We start from the raw sequence: 17,916 nt of genomic DNA on the forward strand, positions 1-17,916 counted from the left end.
TTAGAGCATGAAGAAACATGTCTTGAAATAGATGAAGATCAAGATCTTGAAACCTTATCATCCCATCCAATTGTTGACCAAGATCCCATTTCCCCAGACACTCGCAATGATTCACTTATTCCTGTCAATTCTATCCAAGAACACAATGTCCTTTCAAATCCCATTGACATTCTACTTCCTAAGAAAGATCAAGATATCCCTTCCATCCTTTCCAATGATCCCATTAAAAGTCCAGAGAAAAGCAACTTTAAAGAGGATTCCAATGATCTTCCTCCTTGTCAAGATCAAATTATTCCTTTAAATCCTCCACACGATCCTTCTGTTCCTCCATGTCCTTGTCTTAATGCTCCATATACACTCCAAGATCGCATTTCTTTTGATGATCCCATTATTTATCCCATTCCATCTCTTGAAGAGCCTATCATTGAACCATGTCCACTACACAATCCTAGTCCCCCTCATGATCCTAATCCCCCTCATGATTCTAACGTGTTAGTGCAAGATGTTCATGAACCCTTGACATACATAAGGGGTTCTTCCACTTTGGTGCAATCCGATCCACTTCAAGATCTCATTATTCTTCTCATATCATATCCACCTCATAATGGACTCACGTCTTCTTCCCAAAGAAAAGAGTATCCTACAAGTCAAGATATTCATAAAGGAAAATGAGTAGACCTTCATGAGAAAGAACCCCTCCATATCAAAGAAGATCTTAAGGGTCATGTCTACACAACTCACTCTCAAGACGTTGGTATCCCTCCATCAAAATCAAAACATACACCTTCCCCATCATACTTTCCATCCATCTTAGGTCCTTATATCCCTTCATCCTTTATGCAAGGTCAGCAAAGGCACACATCCTTGAGTAAATTTCATCCATCCAAAAGAACTCCATTTCATTCATATCCATCCATGCATTCCTTTCCCCCTCTAAGAAATTTGGATGGCAAGTATAAAAGTCATAAGTCTAGAAATCCACATGTATTCAAGGATCAACATGTCCAATATAATCGACATGTCAAAACGAAGAACAATGTGATCTATAAAGAAAAGGAAAAATCCAAAAGGTCACAAAGGCCCATTTCTCAAAAACAAAAGTTAAAATCTATATGGGTTCCTAAATCCCTTGTGCAAGCAATGCACTCCAAGGAACCACAAAAGCATGAAAAATCAAAAACCATGTGGATCCCTAAGCGGCTCCTTGAAGCACAAAAGCCTAAAGAAACATCCAACTTGGCATCCAAAGTTGCTATTCCTCCATCCAAACCTCTCAAATTTTTTCCTCCACCACCTTCTTCATCTGTTTTGGGCCCTTATGTCCCAAAATCCATAGCCTTTCCTTCGTCAAAATCTCAATATCCAAAATACATTTTTCCTCCATCAATCCATCACCCCTCAAGGTGTGTGCCAATGTCGATCTTACCCACATTTCCATCCACTAAAGCCTAGTTCTTCCAATACCCTATCCATTATCCAATGCATATTTCCCATCCTTCGATCCCTTTGATCCCATCCTTTGCATAAATCCTTGCCTTAGTTTCATCTCATTTTCCATGTCCTTATCCTACCAACGTCTTTGAACATACTTTTAAAGGTCATGGTCCATTTTTTTTTCAAGGCTACTATCCAAACAAAAAGATGTTTGAGTCCTTCTTCCATCCCCTATCATAAGTCCATCTTCTATTGAAAATGTCAAAATCCAAAAAAAAAAAAAAGTGAAAAAGAAAAAGAAAAAGAAAAAAAAAAAGTAAAGCAAAAATAATTCGTCCACTAGTGAAAACCTGGCAAACAGGTGCCTTGGGCAAGTACCATGATGAAAACCTGGCAAACAGGTGTCATGTGTAATCTATGAACTTCTTGCATACCGTACTTGGGGACAGGTTTTATCCTATCATATCCTTTTGTCCTTCATTGCTCCATTATCCTATTGAACCCCTGTCATTACCCTTCATATCCTATTGTCCCTCATGTCCAGTTTCCCTTTCCACCTTTGATCTTGTCAAGGCTGAGGATCTTCATGAGCATCATGCATCTTGTTTGTAGCTTTTAGTCTATCATAGCTTTTGGTATTTATCCATTTGCTTATTATAACTTTTCATCCATATTCCCTATCTTATTGCAACTTTCTACCACTATTGCATACCCTACACCGACCTTTTGTCCATGTCCCTTATCCATTCTTGGTCTTGCTTATCCTATCCATATCTTATCACTATCCATACACACTTTTTCATTCCTTGATCTCAATCTGACATAAGGATGCAAAATTTAAACATAGTTTCAAAAACCTCTTGACATGTCCCTCATGCCCTATCACTACTTTACATTGTCATATCCAGTCTCTTGTCCCATCACGCAATAGCCTTTGGAAATTGCATTTGTATTATCTCTATGATAAAAGGCCTTTGTCTTCCCTCTATCCACCAACATTTCAGAATGCCTATTTATTCACCTGTCATATTCCTTGCCTTGCTAGACATTGGGGGCAAAATCATAAAAATTGAAAAATGTCCTGAAAAAATCATAAAAATTGAAAAATGTCCTAGAAAAAATCATAAAAATAAAAAAAAATGCCCTGAAATAAATCCCTAAAAAGTCAAATAAAGTCCTGAAAAAAGAATGAAAAAAAAAATGAACAATTTTTTTTTTTTTAAATCCAAAAACAAGCATTTTGCAATAAATGATCCCTTTGTGCATAGACAGATCGCTGAGCATACCTCCAATGGCACGCAATCACACACTGCGCTTTACTGAAATCACATGTTAATAGATAACTAGACATTCAAACTGATCACAATTGGCACATCAATCAGTCAACATCAATATCATTTGTCCTTGTCACTACTATCATGGGTCTTATACAGGGTGTGGTATACTCAAAACCAAACTATGTCCTGTCTTAGACGGGGTACCGCATGTCCTAAAACCAGACAACATGATTGTCCTATCAACACTTTCAACTTTTGACAATGAAGATCAAGATGTTTGTTTGACTTGTTGGAATTAGCGAGTCTTATCATTTATTGATTTATCTTCGATCATGTTCCTATGTTACTCGATGATGTCACTGAGTGATTTAGAGTGACTGGGATGGTTCATGGTCCCTTTCCTTTTTTTGTGGTGTTTGTTGTTTGTGGAATGTTTGTCACAAACTGGGGCAACTATATCATTGGGTGTCTGTGATAAGTACATTCGCTTTGTGAGCACCACACATACCTTGACCCTTGATGTATGCACCCTAGGATGCTTCACTCATTCCTTGTGTGCGATGTGTCTGTCTTTTGCAAAAGGGGTTGCGTTTTAGCTCTAGCCTTCAATGCCATGATGCTTTGCATCCGTTTTGCTACATTAAATAGGGGTTCTCACCTAAAAAGTGCATTGGTGAAAGCAAGTTTTTCATCGCCTCTAACTGTCCTTTGTCTAATTTCTTCTTACTAACATTTCTTCCATCAGTTTGGGTAGTCAGTTCAGTCTAGTTCTTCGATCTCCAAAACACATAAGTTGCATCCTGCATTCATCGATTAATACATTTGCATTATATCAAGCCTCTATCAAGCATTTTATCCATTTCATATTATAAATGCATCAAAAACACATAAAAATATATTCATACATGTTCCACAATGGTACATAAACAGTGTATAAGACATCCATACATGGAAAATAACCATAAGCCATAACACATTGCATCCCATCATATAGCTGCATATCATATCATATATCAAAACAATATCGGAGTACAAAATTGGACTGTCTGTCCTAAGTATGGCCCGTAGGCTGAATACATAGTGTTGCACTACATATGTCTTTATCATAAGGAGTACGTGCCTTTGTCACTAGGTGCTCCCTCTATCCTCCTCATCCCTACCATGTCTCAAGGGTGATGACCCTCCTGCCCCACGTCCTGGCTGTGGTGGTCTCCTAGGTCCACTCACCCCCATGCTGCTCACTGACCTCTGAGAACGTGGCCTGCTCTCTATCCTCGATCGTGCCTGATATGATGCTGCTCTCTACTCTGGTGGAACTGCACTCTCATATAATGTCCTCCAATGGTGTATCTCCTCTCCAGTCTCTACCAACATCTATGTCATCTCACATGCACTGGCATCCCTAATCGACCCAATATACTCCGTCACTCTCTGATCTACTTGCTATGCCTATGCTATTGTTGTATCTCGAGCTGTTGTCAGTCTGGCTATCTCTGCTCTGAACTGATCCTTCTCTGTCCTCAAGGTAGCATTTTGTCTCTCTAATGTCACAATGTGATCATGCTGACTCGCTATGGTGGCCCTACATATCTCCATCTCCTCTATGCTAGCTATCTCTGGCTCTATGGGTATATCCTGCAATGCCTCCTCATTATCCCCTCCATCCTCATCCTCCTCCTCATCATCCCCTTCGTCCTCATCCTCCTCCTCATTATCCCCTCCATCCTCATCCTCCTCCTTATCATCCTCATCATCCTCATCATCTCCCTCATCCTCATCTCTATCCTCATCATCTCCAACGAGTGGGAAGTCCTCCTGTCTCCTCGATACTGGAATATCAAGATTCGTCAATGGCACATGCCATCGTCGTGCAAACCATCGCTCATACTCCTTTGTCATCCCGGTGTCCACCACATTTGATCTCTAATCCCACTATTTCTATTGTAGCTGTGTGAAGTCAGTGTATGCTATGTGTGGCTGAATCATCCTCCCCCACTGACTCATCTCTCTGTGAGATCGGGAAAAGTGTACAGTCCCTCTCGGTACATCCTGCCTCTCTCCAAACTGTCATTTGACTCTCTCTGGCAGGTACATCTCAATCACTCTTTGGTGATTCACTACTTGCCCAATCAAGTATCTCTCCTATCTACAATATGGTAGCTCATCACTATCATCTGACCATCCAGGGCAATCAAGATATGGCCTCCATGTGAACTCTCTCAATCTGTCTAGCTCATGTCACCAATACAATATGTATCCGAACGGACCCTGTCTCAACATACCCCCATAATTGTACATATATGGTTGGTGTGGTACTACCTATCTCTCTACAATCAATCGACATATGGCTATGTGCTCAAATGCCCATACCTATAATAGTGTGACCCCACAGCTCAAAGTCTGAACTCCTTGATATGCTATCTGATGCAACTGAAAATACAGCATGGCAAGCACACATGGTCCCCATGTGTATATAGTCCCCTCTGTCGCCATCCACTCTAGCACTCTTCCCCATCCAATAGGGAATCCATGTCCTCATCTGTCCCCTGCTAATAGGCATGCTTTAACCACTGCTATCACCACATATCGCTGATTGTACTCTACTGCCATGGTCTCCCAACCAATCTCCCTCTACCATATCAAGATCATCTGTGTCACACTCAAATAATCTGCACAAAGCATCTCTCCGTATCGCTAGGCCATACTCTATCATCTCCCCATGAATTGAAATGTGGAGGATACACCATACATCCTCTAGTGTCACCGTCGCCTCTCCTGTCGACAGATGGAATGAGGAGGTCTCTGAATGCCATTGCTCTACCAATGTGGTAAGTAGTCTTGTGTTTTCCCTAATCTCAGGCATGAATGTAATATAGTATAATCCAAGTCCTGCTAATGTATCTTTGTCCGTGCTCCTGAGTCTATGTTGTAACATGAAGCAGTCAGGGCGGTTCTCCCGTGTAATCAGTGGATACTGTCGACTCTGCATCACAATTGGGGCACACTTGGTCAGTTTTAGGGTTTCCTCCTACGGGTTGCATTTCCTTGTTTCATCCATCAATCAAGGTGTTTCTTATCTATTTTGACCTATCCTACCCTCATTCCCCTTTTTGGGATCATTCGCATGCTATTTTTGGTCAAATTAGGGTTCTCAGTGCACAACTGCACCTGTGTAGCATCAAGCTACACCTGTGTACCCTACACAGGCGTAGAACATCCTACACAAGCATAGGATGCACCCACATAGGCATAGAAGTCTTTTTTTTCATTCCCTGTGGGCCCCGCAATGTCCCGCAAGCGAGCAAAATTCATGAAATTGACAATATAGGTTTTTGAGATACATACCACTGCTCCCGCATCGTTCGGTCATCTGTAGTTGCATACACATTCCCCGAGGAGATCTGCCATTGGAATGTTCGCCATCTCTATGCAAGGGTTCTTTTCCAGAGCAACAAATCTTCCACTTTGGCTAGTGCAAATGAGCTCTTTTCCTTCTCCTTGTCTTATTTATAGAACTTTGTCAGTGCCTAGATGGATGTGCACCCTCTCCATCTTATGCTAGTTGTGGTCTTTTACACCTTCCATTGCTTTTCATTCCTGCATCCGACCTTCAATTCTTGATCTGTTTGATCCTATCATTTTCTATCATTCTTATCGATCAATTGGCCTCTTTTCTAGATGTATCCGGCCAATTCCTCGAGGGGGCATGCATATGTCATTGTCATTGTCTGGGGCATTTTCAATATTGTTCTTTAAAACAATGCTTAGAATCACACTGTCTCAAAGAGGGGCAAAATGTAGACATCTAAAAATGGTCAACGCTTGCGGAGTCATACTTTAACATTTGTGCATTGCCTTATTTTAGGGTTTTTGTGTCGCATTAACATTTCTTCTATGTTGCGCACTTGGTCTTTATCATTTGCGAGCATCGAGTCCTTCTTTTGCATTCTTCATTTTTCTTGCTTTCGAATTTGGTCTTGTCGATAGCAATCTTCAGTCATGATTTTGGTCGATCATATCCTATTGTATCAATGTGTGTGTTCATTTGTCATCATTTTGGACATCGTCAATCCTAATCAATGATAGAATTAGGGTTTTGTCCTCTTTTCAATCTTGTCATTTTGCGATCAATTTCTCATTGATCGTTGTCATTTTCAATCTTGTCATTTTGCGATCGATTTGTCATCGATCATTTTCCTCTTTTCAATCTCATCAATTTTGCGATTGATTTGTCATTGACCATTGTCCTCTTGTCAATCTTGTCATTTTGCAATTGATTCATCATTGATCCTCGTCCTTGTCAATCTTGTCATTTTGTGATCGATTTGTCATCGATCATTTTCCTTCTCAATCATGTCAATTTGGATCAATTAGTCATTGTTTCTCGTCAATTGGTGCATTTATCAATCAAATCATTTGTCAGTATTGGTCCTTTGTTAATCAGAATCATGATCGAATTGACATCAATTATCTTTTGTCAAGACTTAATTGTTGTCCTTGCATTTCTAATTTATCTTCTAGGATTTTATGATTTATTCATTTAATCTTGATTGTCATTTTCCCTCTAGGTTAAATAATTTATTTATTTATCCTAAGTCTTCTTGTCACAATTAAATAGTTATTTAATTGGCTAATTAATTCCTCTTCTTTTTGTAAATTAATTAATGAATGAAAAATTATTAATTAATTTACCTAATTTTCATCAATTTCTAATTTCCTAATTTCCAATTCATCATTTCTAACCTAATTTTCTAATTTCTCCTAAATTCCTAAATTTCTATTTCTATTTTCAAATTCTTGTCATAAATTGTCATAACACCTTGCATAGCAATTTGTCATACACTTGTCATAATTTTGTCATTCTTGATTTGAAATTTCCTTTCAAATCTCTTCATACTAATCTTGTCTTTTCTCCAATTTATCTGTAAATTGGATGAATTTCTTCAATCATGGACCCTGATCGATCAATCAATCATGCTTCTAGTATCCTTATGTTGTCTTGTCAATCTTGCTTTCATCTCATGCTTATGCACTTGTAGGTGAGATCCACAAACAAAGCAATTTTAAGGAGAAAGAAGGACAATGGAGAATTATGAAGGAGATATCTGCACTTGGTTTGCTTTAATTTCATCTTGAAAATCTTGTCATCATATTTTCTATTGAATGTTTTTAGGATTGTTATCATTGCAATCTGGTTTTGTGATTGAGCTAGTCTAATTTGCTACTTGCTTTGATGATTTCCAAATTCCTATCTACACCGATAATTGATAAGAAAGTTAGAAAAAAAGTTGAGCAATTTTCTGTGGAACAAGGCTTCACAAAGGAAATGATTGTTGAAGCTAGAACTAGATTTGAAGTTGGAAAGGTAGGAACCTCTAGTGAACCTATAGGCAGACAAACAAGGACTACACTTGTTAAGGAGAAGCCCCCTCCTCCTCCTAAGATATAAATTAGAAGAAAAGATAAGGAGATAGCACCGGAAGCACCTAAAGCTACAAGGAAGAGAAAGAAAGAAAAAACACATAGAGCTATAGCAAAGGAAACAAAATCTGAAGGAGGCAAGAAGGAATTAAGAGCAAGTGGTAAGAAATTCAAAGGTTAGAGAACCTATTGTTAAAACGGTCAAACCATAGGTAACTAAAGCCACCGTACGATAAATTGTTGGAGAACATAAGGAAATATGGTATATTGGTTGGTGTACATAAGTATTATAATCATTTTAATGAGGAAGAGAAGAAAAAAATTGAAGATTCAGTTGTTGGGTACATGAATCACTATAGAAAAGCATTAATTGAGGTACAAGGTCAAATACCTGATTCTTTGTATAATAAATTGGAAGTGAGATGGTAGTCCACAATTAGGTAGGACAAAGAAATAATTGAGTATGTACTGATGCATTTGTAACCAGAGACATCTAAGGAAGAAGTGCAGGAAATTATTTCAAGATCAAAATCATTATTCCGGACCAAGAAGAGGTTAACAAGATTACTTGTTGGAGAATCCCAGATGGTTCAAGCTGAGACTGAGGAGATTCTAAAGAAGTTTTTAGGACTAGAGAAGGAGGAACTGGAACAGATTGAATCATATGAAGAAGAAGATATTCCTGATGCACCAGTAAATGAAGGTGAACTACCAGACATATTTGAGATTGATGAGATATTCACTTAGATGGAGAAAGAACCGGAAGGTGGTTCTACATCAGTGCCTAATGTTCCTATTGTCATAGTAGAAGAACTAGTGATACCAAAATTTATTGTCACCGGTAAAGATAAAGATGAAATAAAGACAAAAGTGAATGCACAAATGGATGATGTGCAAATCACAAAGCTATCAGAGATAGGTGAAGAGATGGAGAAAGATACTCAAGAAACTTAATAGGTTGATGTTGAGAAAACTAAAGAGCGGTCGATGAATGAAGAAGATAAGTAGAAAGAAGAAGAACAAGAGCAAAAAGTGACCTACCAGTCACTTACTTCTAAGAATATTTTTGATGATGATGAAGATGATGACACAATATATATTCAAGGACCGATTAACATGGATATGTTAAGTCCTATTGAATTGATGGAGATTGCATCTGCAATGCAATCCAAGGCCAAGAAGAAGATAATAAGAGCACAGAGGAGAGAAGATCAAACCATATAGACTGATGTTGAGATATTTTCAAGTCTGTTACCAGAGACTGACACTGACAATGCTACAAACCCTATTTAGAAACTGGACCACTTGGTTACATCTGCAAGGGAGCAAATGGAAAATCTTGGAGAAGTTTCTTTATATAATGTTGAGAAAGAATATGAGAAGAAAATAATTGAGCAATTGATTAAGGCTATTGATGGAGACAAAGTAGGTCTTACTATTAACATGGACTAGATCAAGGAAGCATTGCAGACTAGAGGTAAAATTATGTCTACAATTTTGCAACTTTTCATTGTTTTTGGATGATATTGATAAAAAGAGGAAAGCAAAGCAGCATGAGATAAAGAATTTAAGTGAATCATTTGATCATGTAAATGATTCCATGATAATTTTGGGTAGATAAATTATAATGATACAATAGAAGCTTAAATCATATGAGGTTGAATAGGTAAAGAGGACTACATCATTGTAGGAGTTACAGACTCACCTAGTCCCTAAGTTACAAATTTTGTAGAGAGGTTACAAAGAGACAGAGGAAATTTTGACTACACCATAAATGAATACACTTGATTCTATGGAAGAGATTGCATATCACATTTGGACACACATTGAAATTACATCTACTCTTTTGGAGACATGGGAGAATGATCTAAAAGTCTTGAAGACTAATTTTGCTGACATTTTTCTCAAAATGTGATTGTAATGAACTCCTATACTTTTGGTAATGCAAATTTTGGTGTGTTGTATACGTTTTGCTTACCTTTGTCATTGTTGTCAAAGGGGGAGTAGTATAGGTTAGTTAAAATTTTGTAATATCATGTAATTACTAAGGGGGGTTTATGTATGTAAGTTGAGTCAGTTGAGTCATGATTTTTGTAATGTGACACTTAGACAAAAAAAATTCTAAGTGTTCCCATCAATGCCAAAGGGGGAAATTGTTGGCTTGATGATGATGTAATAGGTTGATTGATGAATTTATTTGTGTTTTCATTGATGGCAACCATGTTTTGTTAGTCATCTAAGTCATTTATACCAACCAGTAGTGGAGTTAGTCAAACAACAAAACTGCCAATGCAGTCAAACAGGTAAACAAGAGTAGAGCGATGATCAAGAAACTGGTATGGATGAATAGAGAAGAGTTGGACGTTGCGGTTTGGAACATATGTTTATGACATTGACATGAATATTTGATTGAAACCACATCAACATGTTTAGAGTATTGAGCAAGTTATGATCATAAGAACAACCACATGCATGAAGAACGTAGAACCGGTAAACCAAAGATAGTTTGATCGATCACCGGTAGACTTATTACTATAAATTTTATTTTTTTGTGTGGAAAACATACGTAAAGTGTAATGAGCGGGAAAATGAATAAGGTGACTAGATTCAATGAACCTAGGGAATTGTTCCAAGGTTCTTATTCGACTTAATAGAGTTCTTTATAAGGAGATGAAAGTTGTATGATTTTATAAATCAAGAGTGAGAATTTGATCGTGCGATGCAAGAAAGAGTTAGGTTTTGAAGTTTAGTCGATGATATAAGTTGAGAATAAGAAGATCGAATCAGGAATAGAGGTGCTAACAACAAATCAATTGAACTTGTTGTTCCCTAACAGTTGCAACAAGAAAGTCCTCTCACAAGGACACTCCTAACAGGGTGTGGTAGGATCCTAATAGGTCCGAAGGTTAACATCCTCTAACAAGGTGACACATTAGCTTGTGTTATGAAATCCCTTAGTTGTGTAGCTCCTAACAGGTCTTATTGTAATATCTCTTAACTAGGCTAAAGCACTCTTAACCAGGTGTCACTCCTAACAAGTTGTTATATGACCTTAATGATGCAGTCAAGATAGGGAGATACAATGAAGGAAATCACATCCTTGTAGTCTAACACAAAAACCATGCAAGATATATTGGTAACTGGTAACACAATGCAAGATATAGCAGAAAGAACAATCGGTAACAACACAGAATGTATGCCTAGTGTTTGCCTTCTTTGTATGCAGAATTAGGAAACCATTAACCACTTATTCTCCCACTGTCCCTTCTCTACTGACATCTGGGCTAGATGTCTGGATTACTTCAATATCAATTGGGTCTTTCCAAAATCTGTCCAATAAGTTTTTAATTCATGGCATCACCCCTCAAGGAATAAGTCTATAATTTTGTTATGGAGATTGGCTTTACCTCATATTTGTTGCGGAATATGGAAAGATAGAAATGAAAGAGTGTTCAGAGATAAGGCATTTAAGACTCAAATAATTTTTGAGAAAATCAAACAAAATATAGTGGAGAATATCAACATCAAGAATGGAATAGCCAATGCCAAAGATCAAGATGATCATATTATTTTCAAGAATTGGAGATTAAAGGGAAGTGACATCTTTAAAGGCTAATGCTAGAGAAGGTGTGAAATGGGAAAGCCCTCCTCATGGCTGGATGAAAATCAACTTTGATGGCACTTCAAAGGGTAACCCTAGCAATGCAGGGTGTGTTAGGGTTTCAAGCAGATCTGAAGCAAATACGAACTAACAATTATATGCAGATTTAAATACAAAAGATATAGAAATTAAACAAGACATAGATAAGATAGAGATTTAACATGATTCACGCAAAATGGGTTACATCCAACATACATAGCCGTCCAATCTTTCTTATTATCCAGCAAAAAATAGTACATCAACCTTACAATGCCTTAAGCATCCCAACCGCTTATAACATGCATTTTTAGGGCAACAAAAAAAGTCGGCCTTTTTAGGGTTTTATTACAATGTCGATTTTCATCAACGAAAAATGGCAAAAAAAAAATTTCTCGGGGGCTACTGCCCCCGAACCCCCACTTTTCTTGGGAGCTACCACCCCTGAACCATTGCTTAGGGCCTAGCCTGGCCCCGGATCCCAGCGAGGATACATGCTGAGTGTACAGTACTTTGCTAATCAGTCATCACATTTCAACAATCTCCCACTTGGAGACTAATCAGGCTCCACACCGAACAATCTCCCACTTGGAGACTGATACTACACGACACCACTATACATGCAACATCCATTGGATAAAACACTAGGAATTGACTGGTATAAATTCCACAATTATTAATCAAGAAGACCAACAAAAACTGATGAAGAAATCAGCTTCTCCTGTGGAACTGCCTTTGTGAACTTATCGGCAGGATTCTCACTTGTGTGAATCTTCTCAAGCCGTAACTAACCCTCCTCCAAAATAGTTCGGATGAAGTGGTACCTGAGCTGAATGTGCTTTGTCCTTGAATGAAAAGCAGAGTTCTTCGCAAGATGAATGGCACTCTGGCTATCAGTATACAATGGGCTATCCTCTTGTGTCTGACCCAATTCCTTCATAAAACATTGCAACCAAATCATCTCTTTGCTGGCTTCTGTAGCAGCAACATACTTAGCTTCAGTGGTTGAAAGTGCAACAACCTTTTGCAGCCTAGAAATCCAACTGACTGCAGTTCCTCCTATAGTAAAAACATACCTTGTAGTACTCCTCCGTGAATCAATATCACCCGCTAGATCAAAGTCAACAAATTCACTTAGAGTAGCATTCGATCCTTTGACACATAATGCCTTCGTAGTAGTTCCTTTCAAATACCGAAGAATCCATTTCACAACATTCCAATGTTCCATACTAGGATTACTCATAAACCTACTCACAACTCCCACTGCATGTGCAATATCTGGCCTTGTGCATACCATTGCATACATCAGACTACCAACAGCTGATGAATACGAGATGTTAGACATTTTATTAACCTCTTCCTGTGCCTCTGGGCACATCTCCTTAGTCAATTTGAAATGACTAGCCAAAGGTGTACCTACTGCTTTTGCATCCTACATGTTAAATCTTTTCAACACCTTCTTTATATACTCACTTTGGGACAAATTCAAGGTTCTATTTTTCCTGTCCCATGTAATCCTCATACCGAGAATTTCGTTAGCTGGACCCAAATCCTTCATAGCAAATGACCTGGCTAATTTTTGTTTAAGATCATTTATATGTTGCATGTTAGACCCAGCAACAAGCATGTCATCAACATAAAGCAACAGGATAATATAACTGCCATTATCAAATCTCTTAAAATATACACAATGATCAGAATGACATCTATGATAATCGTGTTCAGCCATGAAACTATCAAATTTTAAATACCATTGTCGGGGTGCTTGCTTTAGGCCATATAGACTTTTCTTCAATCTACACACCAAGTTCTTCTTACCTTTGACCTCATATCCCTGTGGTTGCAACATGTAAATTTTCTCCTCCAAATCTCCATGGAGAAAATTTGTTTTCACATCTAATTGTTCAAGATGTAAATCATCTCCAGCCACAAGACTAAGTACAATTCTAATTGAAGTCATTTTTACAACTGGAGAAAATATTTCATCATAATCTATACCATTTTTCTGTGCAAAACCTTTTACCACAAGTCTGGCCTTATATCTTTTCTGACCTCCTTCCTCCTCCTTCAGCCGATAAACCCATTTGTTAGGATAGGCTCTTTTTTCTGCAAGAAAAGGGACTAAGTCCCAAATCTTATTTTTCATCAAGGAGTCCATCTCCTCTTTCATGCCTAGCTGCCACTGTTGTTCGACATCCACCTGCATTGCTTCTTCATATTCTTCTGGTTCACCAGAATCTATTAATAAAATAGAATACAAAGAAGGAGAAAATCTTTCAGGGGGTCTACTTGTCCTCGTAGAATGTCTAACACTTGTAGGAGTTTGTGGGACAATCTGTTGTTGCTGAGCATCAGGTACCTGTGGCATTTCATTTTCAGGAATCTCATCCAACACCACATATTCTTGTTTGTCCTGTTCATGTTTCTTTTCCTACATCTGTTCTTTATACATAACCTTCTCATTGAATATAACATCTCTACTTCTAATTATTTTCTTATTTTCAAAATCCCATAACCGATAGCCATATTCATCTATCCCATATCCAATGAAGGTACATTTCTGAGATTTAGCATCAAGCTTGGTTCTATTTTCTTTATCAACATGGATAAAGCTTCGCAACCAAAAGTTTTTAGAAAATAATAATTTACCTTTTTACTAGTCCATGCCTCCTCTGGAATACCACCATCCAAAGGGGTTGAAGGTCCTCTATTTATCAAATAGATAGCAGTATGTACAACATCTGCTAAAAAATGTAAGGGCAATCCAACATGCAATCTCATGCTCCTCACATGTTCCATGATGGTCCTATTCATTCTCTCTGACACACCACTTTCCTATGGAGTTCCTGGAACTATCTTCTACTTTTGAATCCCATTTAAGGAACAGTAATCTTCAAATGCTTTGCTACAATACTCACCTCCATTATCCGATCTGAGACACTTCAACTTTTTTTTCTGTCTCATTCTCAACCAAAGCTTTCCATTTCTTAAAAGTTTCAAAAACATCTGATTTTTGTTTTAGGAAATATACCCATGTTTTTCTATTTGAGTCATCAATAAAAATAACATAATAAAAAGAACCAACAAGAGATGATACCTAAGTTGATCTCCATACATCTGAATGTACAAGCTCTAACTTCTCACTCTTCTTCTCTTTCCTAACCTTCAGAAATGTGACTCTTTTCTGTTTACCATAAACACAGTTTTCACAGAACTCTAAATCAATCTTTTTTAGTCCTGGCAATAGATTTTTGGAGTGAAGGATTTTCATCCCTTTCTCACTCATGTGCCCAAGCCTATGGTGCCACATTATCGAATCTGTTCTTGCAACATTTATTGTTGTTGTCCCTGCAGTAACTTTATTTGTAGCAGCTAAGGTACAGTAAGTGTTACTGGTACACAGATATAATGTGCCTACCTTCATACCTTTAGCTACTACTAATGATCCTTTAGTGACCTTCCACATACTATCTAAGAAGGTAACTATGCAACCTTCACTACCTAGTTGCCCTGCAGAAATTAAATTTCTTCTTAAATTAGGAACATGTCTTACCTCCTGCAAAAACCAGTCATTACCATTCTGCAACTTGATTTTTATCTTTCCTTTTCCAACAATTTGACAAGGCTCATCATCACCCAAATATACCTATCCAAAATCACCTTGAACATAATCTAGAAAATATTTTCTATGGGGTGTAGCATGAAATGAAGCCCCAGAATCTATTACCCAGGAATCATTAACATTATCCAAACATAAGATTAAAGCATCTTGTAAAGTATTACTTGCAATATTAGCTTCCTTACTGTCATTTTCATTTTTGTCTCCTTCTTTGTTTTTCCAAGACCAATAGTCTTTCTTTAGATGACCAAGCTTTTCGCAGTACCAGCAATCTTTCTTTCCTCTAGATTGAGAGCGTCCTTTCTTTGACTTCCCTCGTGACTTCTCATTCCCAGGGCCTTTTCCTATTTCCTTTGATCTTCCTCTGTTCTCCACATTCAAAACACTACCCGATGATGTTGGAGTCTCACCTGCGCTTTTCCTTCACATTTCCTCGCTTATAATAACACCAACAATATCATCAAATACCAAAGTATTTTTACCAGAGACAGAGTTACTTACAACCATAACCAAGCTATTCCAGCTTTCTGGCAAAGAACATAAAATCAAGAGAGCCCTAACCTCTTCTGCAAAGGTAATTTTTACCAAGGACAATTAACTGGTAATTGTATTAAATTCATTTAAGTGCTCTGCTATAGATCCTCCCTCACTCATTTTCAAATTAAACAAACGCTTCATAAGAAATACCTTATTCAAAGTCGAGGGTTTCTCATACAACTTAGACAATGTTGCCATCAAATCTATAGTCATTTTTGCTTCTGTTATATTGAATGCTACAGATGACGCAAGGCACAATCGAATGGATCCCAGTGCCTTTCTATCTAAAATGTCCCACTCTTCATCTAATATTGTGGTCGGTTTCTTTGCCTTTCCTTCCAATGGCCGTCACAAATCCTTTTTGATATAGGTAATCCTCCATCTGCATTTTCCATAACTTATAATTCTAGCCGTTAAACTTTTCGACCTTGAATTTGGAATCCTCCATTGCTCCCACTGAAATCTGAAAGTCCTGCCAATTTATAGAAAACCTCACTCTAATACCAATTATTAGGGTTTCAAGAAGATCCGAAGCAAATAAAAACTAACAATTATATGTAAATTTAAATACAAAAGATAAAGAAATAAAACAAGACATAGATAACATAGAGATTTAACGTGGTTCACCCAGAATGGGTTACGTCCACCATACACAATTGTCCAATCTTTCTTATTATCCAGCAAAAAAAAGTACATCAACCTTACAATGCCTTAAGCATCCCAACTGCTTATAACATACATTTTTAGGGCAACAAACAAAGTCATCCTTTTTAGGGTTTTATTACAATGTCGATTTTCATCAACAAAAAAGGCAAAAAAAAAATTTCTTGGGGGTTGCCGCCCCCGAATCCCTACCCGGGGTGCAGCCCGACCCCGGACCCTGGCGAGGATACATGCTGAGTGTACAGTACTTTGTTGATCATTCACCACATTTCAACAGGGTGTGGTGTGGTTTTAAGGGATGAATGGGGAAAATGCAAAACCATTAAATGTATCCCTATTGGCAGTCAAACTAATCATGTTGTTGAGGCCATGGCTTGTTGTCATGAGATGGTTCTAGCAAAGGAAGCCCATTATGCCAAAGTATGGTGAGAAGGTGACTCTTTGAATATTTTAAATTGTTTGAATAAGGTGTTCCCGCCCTCTTGGTCTATAAACAATGCTATTAAATCTATGAAGGAAATAAGTGAAACCTTCGATATGTGTGTTTTGACACATGTTAACAGGGAAGCTAACTCGTGTGCTAACTGGGCAGCCAACCTGGCCTGCCGATCTGAGAAAATAATTACCATTAATGGGGAGAGTAAACTTGCGTGTGATGTGAAATCCTTGTTTGAACTGGACTGTATCTAGATGAGGCAACATGGCATCATTAATCATAATTCCTAATTCTTTTCCCCCCTTTTTTGATGAAGGTTTACAGCAGCGGTGATGAGTATTTATTTAATAGTCTTATCATATTAACAGGGCACAGATTCTGGGTTGTTTTTTAGAGCAATAATAGAAACCAGAGAGGAAATATCATAGTTGAGATCAAGAATTCTAGTGAATTTGAGGGAAAAATGGGAGGAAACAAAAAGAGGTTTGAACCAACTTCATGTTCAAATTGGAAGAAGAACAAAGAGGTTTGGGAGATTCTACAAGAGGGGGGCTTAAGTGTTTTCATGGAGAGGCTCTGTTGTAAAGACCTAATAGTTACCAAGCATTTTATAAATAATTGGAAGAATGGAAAAAATTTGGTGGGCACCCAGATGATGATAGTGGATGAAGATATCATTGTAGAAGCTACGGGGATGGTTAAAGACAATATTAAGTTTTATAGAGATCAAAGTGTTTTTTATAAGGTAGCGGATAGATTTCCTATCACGGATGGCAAAAAGAAGAAAATGGTGAAGGTGGATAACTCCTACCACTCCCCCAAGTGTCTCTATAGGTCATAGAGGTTCTTGTTGTTTTCTACCATAACCTAAATTAATCTGGATGGAAGATTC

Source organism: Cryptomeria japonica, chromosome 11 (genome assembly GCF_030272615.1).
Source record: "Cryptomeria japonica chromosome 11, Sugi_1.0, whole genome shotgun sequence".
Lineage (NCBI taxonomy): Eukaryota > Viridiplantae > Streptophyta > Pinopsida > Cupressales > Cupressaceae > Cryptomeria > Cryptomeria japonica.